Here is a 15,913-nt window from a genome sequence, read left to right as displayed (position 1 = left end):
CCCATCTTCTTGCTCTTGACACCAGGATTATCATAAAAGAGGAACGTCTGTCAAGCCCGCATTGATTTGCACACATGTTCGCCCAATCATTCTCAAAGTTGCGATTAAAAAGCACGAGCTGCTTCTATTTTTCTATTGAAATCTTTTGGCAAAAAAAAGGGAGCGGCCTTTCAATTTCATAGCCTCCAGAACACTCAAGTATTCATTGCACTCTACTTTTCGCTTTCAACCTCTCTGCGGGAGGCAGGACTCATGACATCTATGTATGCTGCTCCTATTCACGATGCTATTCAGCCTTCAGATGTGTGCTGTGAGTGATCCCTCAATACCATCAGATCGCCCTTATAGCCATGCGCCCAGTTATGGGCCTGTCCAGAGAGGCAGCGCAGTGCAGTGTCAGAGATCAAGCTGACAGTTCTGTTCTCATGTGGAGTCCCATTCGGCAACACTTTGTCCAAACTAAGGACCAATCTTCCATTATTTGGCAAAGTTTTGCTGCTGCTCTTGGAAATGCTTCTGAATAAAACTTAAACGGCAGCAAAATGACACTGAATAGGTTTTCCATTTATTTCCTGCAAACAGAAACATGTGTTTGTCTGTGTGCGTGCTTTTGTTGGCTTATCTGTGTATTCATGTGGGTATGTTCATGTGTGGGTGTGGGTGCGTAATGCATGGCCCTGTTGAGAAGAGTGATTGCTTTATTCCTGCCTTGTATGTGCTATGGGGGCCGGGGCTGTGTCTTTGGGCAGCTGTATGGATGGCTTGAGGAGGTCTCCATCATTCATAAAGCACACTCCTACATGTAGAATTGATCTTGCAAAGAAACAGGGTGGCAATAGCAGTTCATCAGTCTTCCCCGACCACAAATCACTCGGAGGTGTCCCCCTCGGGGAGAGGTGACACCATTGTCAGTGCAGCGGTCCCCTCGGACAAAAGAAGGGGCAGGGCAGGAACTCTCGCTCATATGGTGGCCCCAAAGTGTCCGGTGCAATGTGAACAGCACTGGTGTAAATATCCACAGTAAAGCTCAAAGAATATTATGCACCATAAATAATACGAAAGAAAAGACGATTACAAGTACTTTGGCTGACAATGCAGCTAAATCAAGCCATAAAAATAAATAATGTCTGACTCTTTTTCTATTATCTGTTTGAATACACATTTTCTTAATTTATTGTCACTGTTTAAATTGCGTAGAACAGATATATTAGAAGCAACTGATGATTCAAAAGGAGAAAGAGGCACAATTGCTATATTAACACTCGTTTTTCAAAAAATCTGATTCATTTTAAAAATGCACATACACGGCAGGCGCTGAAGTCAAACAGGTTTTATAAAGGATGCATAATTAAAGCTACCTTTACTCAGTGTTTAATATATGCATCTCTGCCTATTAATAACCCAGGTCATTAATTTGTGTAAATCAGCTATGTATGGCACAGAGTAATTTCCACTCCTGTAAAGAGAATTGGTGAGATGAAGCTCTTGCCTTTGGCCTTGGGTTGCGCATTACACTCATCTTACATTAGGGCACATGCTCCTCCTGTTCCTCCTCCTCCTCCTGCTGCTCCTCCTCATACCGTTTGGACTTTGTCATTGATCTTCATTCTAAAATAATCTCTTATCATTTCTCATTGCAAGCCTGCAGAGAAACCTTTTCCAGATCCCAATTCATTAGCCTCACACTGAAAATAGAAAAGCTCAGAGAAAGGTGGACATGTGATGAAGGCTCAGAGTAAGCACCTTTAAAATATGTCCACCAATCCACCTTAAACACTCATGATCTTTCTTTAAACCTCTGACATATTACATATTTCTCTTTTTTCCGAGCCATTTGTACCCTAAAGCACGAGCCGCTCACAATAAAAAAAAAGTCTTTTCAGCTATAATGTTGTCACTCTCCCTTTGGTTTTCAACACTTCCCCCTGTTATCAAGCTGTATAGTTCAGTCTTCAGTTCATGTCTTCATTAAAAAACATTAACATTCACAAACTGAATGGGTTGGGCATTGAAAAGGTCTCCTTAACATTTATCTCAGTGCTGCTCCCCAGACAGGCAACAAGCAACTCTTTCTCAATCATTGTCCAGACAGGAGAGGGGAGGCATATGTGAGACGAAAGTAGATTTTATAATTTTGTGGTAAATTATTGTGAAGAATGTGCTAAGGTTCATCCTTTAGGGGTGGTAGATGACTCTACACCGTTTCAATTAGCGCACTTCTGATTGTAGAGGCAGAACTCAGACAATTGATCAAGTCTCTCTCTCTTCTTCTCTTTCCCTGCCTCATTGCCCAAAAGACCCTTTTAAAATATTCAGGTAGATTATGAATGGTTACACCCCTATCTATTTATATCTCCTTTATTGACAGTATTACATTTATATGGAGTCAAGGTGAGGGATTTAATTTAAGACTCTTGCAGAACTACGTAGAATGTTTAAAAAAAAGACTGATTAAGGACCAATGATTTATATGATTAACACTTTTTAGAGAAAAAAGTTTAACACAGGATCAGCTGTAACTCTATTATGGATTCGCTGGGTTTTGCTGGCACACACAATTCTGAACAAATTCAGGAATATTTCAATAAGTTTTAGGAGCTATGGTCTCACTGAGTGACTAATAATTGTGGTGTTACCTTGTTATGGAAATTCAAAGCTACGTCTGGCACATCGCTCCTCTGATGTCACGTCAGTCTGCTTAGTGCTGTCAGCTTGTGTTTGAGAGAGGGCTGATTTCTCTCTTTCCCCTTCCTTCTCAGGCGGGGAACATAAAAGGGAGGATGTTTATGATGGACGGGCAGCTTTTTAAAGAGAAGCATCACAGGGTGTTGGATGGGAGGGATCCGAATCAGGACGGCTGTGATGTGACGAGACAGACAGGAACATCCTTCTCCTCGTGTCGAGATGTCAAGCAGGGGGAGACTTAGCAGAGTAGACAGTATCATCACTCTCCCGAGCGATGCAAGAATTCGCAGGGGAGGAGAGAAGTGGAGGGACAGTGGTGCAGAGCGGGCGTCGTCTCAGCCGGTGTTGGCCTGACTTTTGTGTCAGGTTGGGCTTTTTTTGGGGGGGTATTTAGCACTTTTGCTTATTCTTTGTTGCCTTGTGCATTTGTAGTTGTAGAAATGCATGTATTTGCATGTAAGTGTTGGTGTGCCTTTGTAATGGCAGTTCCACATAATCTCACCACAACAGTAGGCTAACACATTTTTAACATACAAAAAAGTCAACTAGATGCTGATGCATATGTATTAAGTATTCTTACTACTTTCTTGCCAAGAATTGGATAAGAACATTGATAGGCTACTACTGGTGTGTCTGTATGCTAAATATGAAGCTACAGCTAGTAGCTGGCTAGCCTAGCTTAGCACAAATACAGGAAACAGGTGGAGACAACCAGCTGGGCTCTGTCCAAAGGTTCCAGCACCTCTGAAGCTCAATTTTTGATTATATATATAATTATTATATTATTTCTGTCACTGCTCTTGGCTGAGAAGTAGTCTGACACATACATTACAAACTCCAGTGTTTATGCTAAGATAAGCTAACCGGCTGCTGGATGTGCCTTACTATGGCGTCCAACAACCGGCAAGAAAGTGAGTAAGCCTATTTCCCAAAAGGTTGAACTGTTGCATGAAGAAAATAATAACTGATGTGGCGGTGTGATACAGTAACACCTCTTTGGATACAATTTATTTCATTCATTCCTTCCATGAGATAAACCAAAGGTAAGTGCCAGAACAGACTGCATGCTTGTGTCTCTGGTCATACTTTGTGAGGTGCCTCTGCCTCTTGAATTACAGCAGAAAGACATTCCAGTCTAAGAAATAATCTGCATAAATTTACACCTTTTAAAAATGTGAATGTTCTGTCTTTCTCTTCCTCTGCCTCTTATCCTGTTTGGTAATTAGCCTTTGACCCCCCTGGGCTCACGCAGGCGTGGAGATTGAAGGACAGAGATAGTTTAAGCGATGGATTTGTCATAGAAATTTCTCATCAGTCTGAAATCTTGAGGGCAGAGCTCCCAATTTATTATATTATAGAGCACATCTTGTAGCACTATCACTTAGGAGGGAAGTGTCAAGCAGAATCTGGCTTTGACTGTCGTGCCAACTCCATTTGCCTGGGTTTTACAGCGTGCCCCTTGACTTTGCCATGTGTGGAGAATCACTAGACACTGGTGATGGGCAGTAATTCCCTTGCCTATATGAGTGAGTGATCAGAATTCATATTAGCATCTTTACACGCTGATGGCAGCCTGTCACTCCAGGTGCCAAGTGGTCTCTTTGGACTGCAGTCAGTCACTTGCAGGGAGGAAGCAGCATCCCATTTTTATCCTGCTGGAGAGAAAAACATGGTTACTCCCATTAGTTCCATCTGGAAGACAGACAAGGATTTTTTTTTTTTTGTTGAATTTTACCAGATTTGAGCAGAAAAATATTTCTTCTGCAATGTAACATTACTATTTTATGGTAATATGTCTCTACTCATGTAATGTGTATGTTGGCAGTATGAGCATCCTTGTGTGTGTGCATTTTCACAGGATTTCAGTACAGAAAAAAAAAAAGGTTCTTCCTATGTACATTTTCTGTTAGCAGGCTGTGATTCTGTTGTATTGGTTTCTCTGTCTGTAATTTCACGAGATTAATGACACTGTCACACACTTGTGAAGCGTCCTTAACTAAGATTCAGCAGCATAATGTCCACTCCATCTTTGTTTCATTTTTCCCATTCAAAAGGCATTCCAATCAGCATTAGGCCATCTTGAATCCCTCCTCGTTCTGGCTACTGCGCAGCGATGGTGCCAGTGTTGGAGGGGGAATGTTTTTGCCAAACAGATGGAAAAGCATCACTGTGTTGCACACACACAGACACACATACTTCCACTTGGTGATTTCACGGCCTGCATTGACATTCAGTCATTCATTACAAAGTGAATTAATGTGCCAGAGTTGCAGTTTCCTCTTAAAAACAGATGTCGGCGGAACATCTAATTAAGCAGCACACCAAATCATTGCCTCTCGGTCATCTCCAGCCATTTTGCTGCTGCATAAGAAAGTCCCTCTCAGAAATGTACAGTAAAGAGGTATCTCATCTGGATCAGGCTAGGTAGGTGTTGTGGCTGTGACCTCAGTGCCCAATAACCTAAATCACTATTTAAATTATTCACACAATAACGACACTGGAGGACTCCATTATGAACATTATTGCTGAGAAATGGGCTCGGCTGAGGTGAAGGATGAGTCTTATCTTTCGCTGTCAGTCGGGGCATTAGTCATGGTAACGGGTCCCTCAGACCTGTGTTCGTTCATTGGGCTTTACATAGCAGATTTATCACAGATCACTAGCTGATGTCAGTGTCCTAACAATGAGATGAGATGACCCTCTAAAGCTGTTTAGCTTCAGTATTGTAATTTAAGGTCTGGATGATGCACTATGTGGATATAGGCATTTAATGTGTGAGACGGTGCCAGTTTAATGTAAAGTATACAGGGAAAAAATGGTGTCAAAATCACGTCTTGGGTTTTACAGATAGCAAAGATAACCCACTCCACCGCCGTACTACTTTGACATCTACATTTACTGTGGCTCTAGAGTAAATTAAACTTCACAGACAGAAAAAGTTTCCATTTGAACCAAACAAGACAGAATAACGGAAAGTGTTTTCTCTGTCATTGCTCTTTTTTCCTCCGTCAAGAAGCCAAACTCAATTTATGTCAAACAAGGTTTAAAGGACCTTGGGATTAAAGCCATAAACTGGCTGCTGTCAGACCTGAAGCCCTGCTAACAATTTAGTGCCAAACCGGCGTTGTTCAATATCATTTCATATTATATCATGTCACGACACAGTGACAGCTACACATCAGCCCAGTCACAGCTGGTTTGCCCTGAAGAACTCCTCCGATGTCGGCTCCAATCGAAGCTGACTCCACTTTGCTCAGATCTAAAATGGGAAATCTATCTGAAGTACTCTGCGGGGAGCGGCTACAGCTTTTGGTAACGAATACTAACAGGTCGATCAGGTAATGAGAAGAGATATTTGGGTAGGTGGGTGTGGAGTGGGGGTGACTTGCACTGTAATGGGCCTGCCAAAAGCCTTCACTGGCTCCATTATAATGGCTAGAGACAGCGCTAATGGAGTACTCACCTATACAGAAATACAAAACAGCTACAGTGAAATCAACAGCATACAACCGGAGTGTTTCACCTTTATTGCTGCAAAACGTTTTTGAAATGCCAATGAAGCTTAGTATTAATTAAAGGTGTCAAAGACCACATCCACACGTCTTCTGTTCACACCACTCCAAAATTGTGAGCTAAAATTTTGCCATTCACAATAAAATACCAACACCACAGACAAATATTTAAATCTCCTCTGTTGGGTACATGCACGCCACAGGTTTCCACCTCCTTTGCACAGTTGTGTAAAAATTATGAGGTAGGGTTTGCCAGCAAGCTTCTCAACAATAGTTGACATGACAGCCATACTTAAGCCTTTTGGAAAAATCATGTTTCCCCGTCCACACTACAGCACAAGATCAAATCATCCACATGGTAGCACACAGAAAATACAACACCATGCGCAGCAACATAATATATAATAAAATGTCATTATCATAAACCTATGGGCGACATATTGTGTATTGGATACAGTATGTCGTCTTATAGCCATATATCTCCAAAAGTCAACTCATCATGAGCTCAGTTTCCACTTCTGTGACAAGGTGACAATGCATTTCATGTCATAGCTGCTGGAGGTGAAGCTACTGCTTAGTGTCTCAAAATTATACTTGAATAGATTTGATAGAGAGTTTGTAAGACTCCATCACTGCAACAAAACCACTGGGACTTTAAATGCTTTATTTAGTTTATTTAGTTTAGTAAATTTAAATTTTTTGTTCTGTTATTTTACATATGTGCCTGCCCATATATGCAATTACTGTAACTCAATATATGTCAACATATATTCACCAAGTAAAAGAACAAATGGTATTTACTCTGAACGAGCAGTTAATATTGTACATATCAAAATATTCTGTATGTTTTCGTAAGAGGTGAACATACATCAGATGCTACTGTGCAGTCTGACAGTGATGTTGGTGGCTCAGTGGCCAGCTGTGTCTCCTCCACATAATGAGGTGGTCCAGGTTTGAACAAATTTTTTTGTGAGCTTTTTCACCTCTGCTTCATCCTGTAATCCAAAGGCATGTGAAGTGGACTGTACGTATGAATGTGTTTGCCATGGTAGATATGTTCATGTTCCTTCCAGCCATCATGGCTTAAGTAGTCTCAAAATATTCATTTCATGACATATCTGCAAGTTTCCCTTTCCTACAGGCCTCACAGCAGAGTACACTGATCAGTAAGAGATACAGAGCACTTCATTATACTGCACACTGTCACTGTGTCTGTGTATCTGCTGCTGTCTGTGAGTCCCTCTAAGTTGAACCTCTTGAGCAGAGACAGAAGAGATGGGAGACTGCAGGAGCAGAAGGACGACGGGACAATTTGTGCAATCAGAGGAGAAGGCAGAGAAAGAGGGTGACAGAGGGAGGGTGAAACCTCCACGTGTTTGATGGTGATTGGAGACATCACTTACACAAACAATGAGGCGGAGGATGACAACATCTTCTGCATGACGAGTGTGTTTGTGAAGGCTGTCCTCACACAACGAAATGGCACTTTGAATCATCCTCACGCCCCAGACGCGTACGCACAATGACACGCACAAACACATCTAAACACACATGCACGCACAAAGAGATTTCACTTTACATTTTCCAGCCTGATGTCAAATAAAGTATGTGACTGCGAGAGGTGAGGAGGAGACGCAGGGTCATTTTGTAAGAGGGGGATATGCCTTGTTTGTCAATCAGTATACGAGCACACTCAAAGGAGAGAAACAAAGGCAGGTGTTTGAAATGTGGTCAAATTTGTAACACAGAAAAACACTACATCATTTGATGAGAGCTCTGCTTTCCTCCCTCCTCTCTCCATCTTCACTTACCCTTTCTGTCTTTCTCGCCCCAACCTAAATGGCTTTGACAACTCACTGGTCTATGGCCATTCCACAGCACTATCCTTTCATTCGTCTTCCCCTTTAGGGTAATGTGATTTTACACAGTGGAAGTGGAAGCTCTCACACATCCAGGAGCGAAGGAGAGAGGGGGGGGGTGGGGGGATCAGTGAGCTGAGCACACAGGTCAACATGCTCCAAAGGTGGGGTCTAGCTACATGGCTGCTTTAGATATGGTTAACACTTTGGGAGGTGTATAAAAAGTAGTTCTCACTGAGGTCTTTGAACAGAAGTCACTGAGCCAGTCTAATATTTCATTTGGTCGAGAAAGAAAGTTCAGGAAGTTGTTAAGAAACTCCAAGTTCGTTTGATTGACTGTCGTACCTCACCTGTGCGTGATGGTTGCAGAAACCTCTTGGTTTTCATTTCAGCGCCCGTGTTAACAGGTTAGAGCAGCCACACAAGCTGCGTGAGACACAGCTCGAGCTGATGTCATGTCAGTTGAGAATTTTCCATGTGTAAGTCATGCCATTCGGAGCAAAAATAGATCATCATAACATCTGTTGATCGTCATATTGACATCATACCAATGACATCACATAAAACTGACACCTTTCACCATAGTTTCAATGTCTAGACTGTATCTGAATCATTAACTGTATCATCAAGGAAACAATTTTAGACTCAGATGATGAATGGTCTTTAAGGTTTACATGAGAGTTACTTTAAGTTATGCAAAGGTCTCAGACACTGCTACAGCTTTTTGATTAGTTAATTTTGAACTATTTCTCTGTTAAATTAAACATTTACAAATAAATAAACAAAAAGCAAATTTAAAGTTTGTAAGTAAACATCCTTTGCCTTTATTTGTTAATAGCTAAACACTCAGCTAATCTGCTTCATCAGGACTGTGTGGGTGTGGTTTGATCAGATGTGACTGACAGTGTCCTTGCAACATCCCCAAACAACTCACCGACATCTGAATTCATTCTATTTCAAATGTGGCCCACTTTAAACCGGGGAAAAGAGCACAGAGGCAGAAATCTGGGTTTATGTAGGACCCCATCACTTATAGTGAGAAGCAGATTGGGGGCTTTTTTCAGGGCTTTAGAGTATTGTCTTCCAAAAAACATTTTGTTTGTCACATAAGAAGAAGCACTTCCTGTATCATTACACTTATGATTATACAGGAAGTAATAAATCTGCCATTTCAGAGTCTGTCCAGTTTTTTTCAAATGTTTCTTTGAAATACAAATTTGGGGGCTTATTATTCTTATTATATTATTCTTTTTATAATTACTAGAGTAAATAAATAAAATAAAAAAATATGATCATCAGTCAGGCAGAAAAAAACAAAAAATAGAGGGACTCACTTCTGATAACCATTGTCTTTCTGGGACTTTTTGTCTTCATATAAGAATTGAATGCATCCTGGTCCAGAGACAAAGTGGTCAGACATTTGCTCAGGCTTTGGGATGTTCTATATGAAGAATTAATCCTGAACAATCAGCGTCACTAATTAAGACGTACATTGTTTCAACTGGTTTATGAGCCTTGTAATTGTCTGTTTTTATTTTGATGTAACATTGTTATAAACTGCGTTAATTCAATCATCAGTGTTTATTTTATTTGTACTGTTACCACTATTTATGATCTTTTTTTTTTTTCTCTGCACATATTCCACAGATGACAGAAGAGCATTCAAATGTGTGTGATCACTGAAGAAAAACTCCCTGCTTTTTTTTTTCTTGCCCTTTTCCACAGGGAGGTCAAAGTGCAGAGTCACACACACTACAGCACCACTGGAGGTGATAATTTTTCAGTGCTCAGCGGAGCAGATGATGCAAACATGGTGCTTGGACACAGTTCCTGCTTGTCAGACTATACTGCATTTGGATGCCTGATAATGTGGATGATGTAGATCTAAAACCTGCATATGACAGACGTCATGTGCAGTGTGGTTGCTTTTAGTCATTACCACACAGTTCGGTGTTACCATGCATGCTGTCCCCTATAACACGTCTCCTCCTCAGGTGTGGTAATCCTAGATACAGACCATCAGATGTGCAATCCACCATATTCTGCTGCCAGGCTAATAAATGGCTTGTGTCAGAGGCAGTGTCAGTCTATTGGTTGCTCATTTTGAGTTTGTCTAGGGGTTGAAGAGGAGCTTTGCATTCTCCAGCGCTCTGCTCAGTGACTGGCAAAGTCCTGACTTTATTGATTTCTTTCTTCACTGCTCTTTGTCAAAATATCCAACTGCAGACCTTAAAGACCTCCGCCATTGCTCGACATCTGCAGCCACACACGGCTCCTCTTCTAATGGTCGACTCTGGCACTTTGTTTTTTGAAGGGGGAGAGGAAGGGATGATAGGCTGTGTGAGCGGAAGATGATTGGAGAACACCATCTAAAGCCTCAGCAGCTCTCTCTCTCTCTCTCTCTCTCTCTCTGTTTTTCTCTGTATCTCACTCTCTCTCTCCTTCCATTCTGACATAGAGAAAATATTGTACACTGACTGGTTCCCATTGAATCCACGTTGTGATTCATCGCCCAATTTCAAACTGCCAAGCAGCTAAATTGCACCAGGTCTGCCAAAATTCATCCCAGGAACACGCAGGAGATGTGAAAAATTAAATGTCATCGTGGCACAGTGGAAAACTTTCACCTCTCATCGAGCAGAATATGCTCGCTTCATTCTGTACTGATGGATGATGGCCCCGGGCTATACTTAACCTACTTAGTAATGTCATGTACCGCAGAATGTGTTTACTTTTGAAAAATAGTGAGAAAACATAAACTCTATCAGAGCTTGACATCTACGCATTCTTCCTCCAAATAAAGTGGCTTTTTATGTTGATGCAGGAATGAATTTTCCCCCTCATCAGACTTGTTTGCTGTATATCATGTGCTAACGCTGGAGGTGTAAAATAATGTAGGGGAGATGAAAAGACAAGATACTGTTTCTAAATATTAAGCGATGTCTGTTAGACTTCAGTGGTTGAATATCTGGATAAGCTGGTAGCGATTATATTTTTTTTCACATGGCTACTCTTTAGGTGCCAATTTGAAGTTTTATCAAGGAAAGTTATGCCGTGCAGACATTTTGAGGAGATAAAGGTATATTATTGAGCGTGAATGAGAGAGAGGGTGAGAGACAATGGGCTGGAAAGCAGAGAAAGGATGAGGTTAGGAGGCAGGGAGAGGGTAGGAGGGCTGAGCGATGACTGGCTACTTTAGCAATTAAAATGTGGGGCAAAGACACAGAGGCTTGGTTTGACCGAGAGACTGCACCATTCATCATCCCAGCTGCCATAAAGCAGCAGTAGATGGAATCTTTGATTTGAGCTTCACAGGAACATAAATCAAAATCCAAACCATGGCCTGTCAGGGCCATCGCCAGAATAACCCATTTGAGAGAGGAAGAAAGAGGAAGAGAGGGGAGGTAAGGTTGGAAGAGAGTAAAGGTAGTTACTTTTCTGGCTTGGCACTCCATCCCATCACACGCACACACGCAAACACACACAAACACACACAAACACACACACACACACACACACACACACACACACACACACACACACACACACACACACACACACACAAAGACAGTTTACAGACACACACCTTTGTCCCTCCATATGTATTTGAAGTTCAGACGCAGCTGCCTCACACCCCGGCACAATATCGAATCTAGGGATCATTGATCAAGTGGCTGGGTCCTGTCAGTGGCCAGTGGTGTGCCTGACCCGCCCCGCCCTGCCAACATCTCCCCATCCACCCCCCTCCTCTCTTCATACCCTCGAATACAAGGCAGAGAACAAGGAAGTGAGGTCATGCCGCGTGTACACCCATCCATCTAAATAGCATGACAACGACAGCTAATAAATCATTCATTCATTGTTTAATCTATTGTCTGCCCGGGCAAAAGTCATGTGGCTGATATGAAGACAGATTTACCCCATGCAGGTGGGGCCCATTGGAGAGGAATTTTTACTGTTACTGGTTTCCTTATCAATTAGTAATGTGTTCATTATACCTAGGAGCAATTAAAACCACTAATGATTGAAATAACATGGAGGGTCTTTTATCAAGTCAGTGCCAAAGTAATTTAAGCCAATTTAGTCATACATTTTATTTTCGCTTGAGGCTTCGTGGTTTCAAACACTGGTGATTTACTGGTGCGCAGTGGAAGTTGACTGAAAGATGAATGATTGCTCATCTACAAGTTATTTCAACATTACATTCACCTACACTATATGCAGGAGTGACTCTAATAATATATTCATTTGGGTGGGGAGGGAGGGTTGAGGGGGATGTGGGTGAGGCTCTTGACTCACTAGCAAGGTCAGGGAAGGTTCACTTTAAATGCAACGCACAATCCCAGAAGGATGAATATTTAGGTTCATCTTCTCCACTGTGAGCCATGTTTAATTTATTATAATTACAGAAAGCCTGAGTGAAGGCAGCGTGTTATGAGCAGAGGTAACAACCCTAACATAACCCTATTACGGAGGGGTTACGTTTTCCCAGTGCGGAATCAATGTAAAACACGTGACCTGAAAAAGCTCAGGACAGGTTAATGAGGCTACATTTGGGATATGCATCTCATTACGGCAGCCAGAGGGAAGGTCACTAAACACCACTGTTTACCTTAGCCCCGCCGCTTAACAGACTCATCCTTGAAAAGCAGGGCAAAATGTAGCAAAACAGCAGCAAATCATCATGATCATCATCATGTTGTTATAGTTTGATACAAAAAGCTCACATTGCGTTTTGAGGAAAGGTCGTGTGGCGTATGTCCCAGGGCGAACACGACCGCCATGTTTGACCTGTTGTTAAAGCGACGATAGCAATTGTTTTACGCCAGATGAGTCTGATACACAACATGATTTAGAAGCCATAAAAAGCGATGAGGTAGTGTTGATCTCTCAGACAGCCATCACTGCTGATGAATGATTGAGCTCCGGATGAGCTTGAAGCCGACGATGGGAGGCCATGAGAAGGTGCATGTTCATTTATGTGGCGGCATATAGCAGCCAAAAGCCGTGTGTGGCACTCCTGTCTGTGCCCGCATGCGGAGCGTGGCATTAGTCAGAGTGTGTAAAGCCCTACCAGTCAGACGGGAGATGGGTTGAGGGAGATGAATGGGAAGCAGGTTCACTTTATTACTGTCACTCTGCTCTCTCCCAGTCTGCCTAGACCTCCCCACTACCACCCATCCATTAATCAAATGTTACTGCCTCCTCCCTCCCTCTCTCACTGTCTATTTCTCCTCCCTCCACCTTTCTACCCCTCCTCCATCGCTCCAGCTATCCATCTATCCTTCTATCGTTCACAATTGCATCACTTTTTCCAAACTCTCGTTTACTTTCTCTTCCTCACGCCCCCCTTTCTATCATCCTATCAAGTCTATCTTCCTATTCTTGAGGCCAGCGCAGACATTAACATCAAATTGTGATGTTATGTAAGAAAAATTTACCTCAAACATGACATATATCAACATAAAAATGGAACGGGTTGCGCCAGCTTTTGAATGCATGACTAACTTTGAGTGTAAGATGTCTCCTAAGTTTTACAGGGTAGCTAGCTAAAACTTTAGTATTAATTAAGATGACCAAGATAATTGGTTGCTAGGAAGTGTCTGCAGCACCCTCCAATCAAAAGCAACCAGCTGAAACAGGAAGTCACTATGCATCACAAGCTCTAAGTTGGCCGTTTTAGGAGGCCTAGCAGCCAGTCCTTTCTAAATGTATGACTAAGTTTTATTCATATACATGGATACATGGAGAAATATGTGTTTCAAAAACATATGCATATGCTAACCTGATTAAAAATCATGTGGCCTGATATTTATAGTAGACGGTTCTATAACGTTTTTATGTATATTGTCTTAATCTTCCCAGTTTGCATCATTATTAAACTGCGTTTTGATCATGTGTCAGGTCTGCCATGTTTCACACCTGCTTTCCTCTGAAATCTAAACACGTCAGATGTTAAGCTAATGTTAATCTTCTCAGTTAGTTAAACACTCAGGATAGAACTAGTCTGAGTTTGAACTCAGCTGCTGCATCTGGCTCCTGGTCCATATACATGCAGAATGTTAGAGTTGAGACACTACAGATCAGTGTAGAGCAGCAGCATTGCCACCAGCTCTCCCTGTGTCCCAGCAGCTATCAGCCTCTCTGCAGCTCCCATGGGCCACACGTCAGACAGTAGTGCTGTGTTGATGCTTTTGCTACATACTGTATATATATATAGCCAGCTAGCTCTGCCTCTCTGGGGTACCTGGATGAGCTGTGTGCTACGTGGATACCAGGGCTGCGGGGGAGGAGGGATGGAGGGAGGAGAGGCCCCCATAGGCTGGCCATGCCGCCGCTCCCCCGGATCCTATCGGCTAATGGGTCGGCAGGGATTTGGGGAGGGGGGTGGAGGTGGACAGAGACGGATGGCTCCTGACAAACTCACACTGACAGCCAGTGAATACAGGGCAGCCTAGCAGAAAGGTCAGAGCAGGGATGGATAAAGGACCGCTTGACTTTCAAAGTTTCACCCTGCTTGGTGCCACCGCACTGTCAGCTTGGAGAGAAAAGTGTTTACAGCTCGTCAGTTGGTTTTTCTGTCAAGTTAGCCGCGTGTCCTCGCTAACTGCCTCTTCTTTACACACCAAAAAGTTTTAGATTCCTGCAAACATTTACATCCTATGCAGCACATAAAAAGATTTGCACTCACAGTCAAGAAATAACAATTTCCAAAACGACTATGTTTAGAAAATGTCCAATTCCAAGTGCAACACATATATGCAACAGCACTGACATTCTCATTAAGTCTTTAGTAAGCTGTGCACCTTCAAGGAGAAAGAATCAAACCCTCTCTAAATGAACTAATCTGGTGTTCACCCTAGAGGCTCAGTTACTGTGTGTGTATGTGTTTGTGCGTAGGTGATGTGTTTATTGACTCCAGCAGAGGAGTGGATAAGAGGAGAGCCTCTGACTGAAGAACACTGATCCAGTCAGATGTCACAGGCCCTCAGAACTGCCTCTAATGGGGCCCCAGGGACTCTCTATCTCTCTTTCACCCTCTTCCTCTTTCTCTCCCTGCCTCACTAGCTCTCTATAGCAAACCTCTCTGTGTCTATCAGCCCTGGGCATTCTGCTCCTGTTACACTTTGTGAATCTACTGTTCTACATGTGTAAATACTCTGGAAAAACCCACATTCAGAGATGCCACCAAAACAACACAGAGTTTTTCAACGTCTGGAGAGCCAGTTTCATCCGAGGAACCTGGAAGTGAAACATTTAATGTTCCTTATATGGCCACAGTCAGACTTTTCCATGCCTTGGAAGAAGATATTTGATATTTTGCATTCTGACTGAGAGTTAGATGAGCAGATTGATACCACTCGTGTTTGTATGAAGCTACCGCTAGCAGCTGGTTAGCTTAGCTGGCCTGGCTCTGCTGGAGGATGAAGAATATTAAACATAACACTGCAATGTGATGTTTTTACTTTAAATAAACCAGATATAACATGTAAATGAATTAGCCACAGCGGTGCTGGTAGGACAACTGGCTAGTTGTTTCTCTTTTTTCTTTGTGCTAGTCTATTATAACTGGATGCTGAGTGTAGTATATTTAATTTACACATATGAGAGCTTTATTGATCTTCTTATCTAACACGCAAAAAGAAGGCATTACATGTGTCTTAATGTCAAAATATGTTTTTTCCTTTGTCTTTTTCTAAAAGTCTCACAAATATTTAAATCATTTTTGTCAAGAGAGTCCTGACCATGAACACAGTGTAACAACATTGAATACAAACAGACAACATGAACAAACTAAGGAAACTGCACAAATGATATGTACAGGCACATACAGGTATTTGAGTTTTCAAAAATCAT

The sequence above is a fragment of the Seriola dumerili genome, unplaced genomic scaffold (genome assembly GCF_002260705.1).
Source record: "Seriola dumerili isolate Sdu_G_001 unplaced genomic scaffold, Sdu_1.0 BDQW01000219.1, whole genome shotgun sequence".
NCBI lineage: Eukaryota > Metazoa > Chordata > Actinopteri > Carangiformes > Carangidae > Seriola > Seriola dumerili.
The sequence above is the reverse complement of the archived record's forward strand: the minus strand, read 5'-3'. Positions refer to the sequence as shown.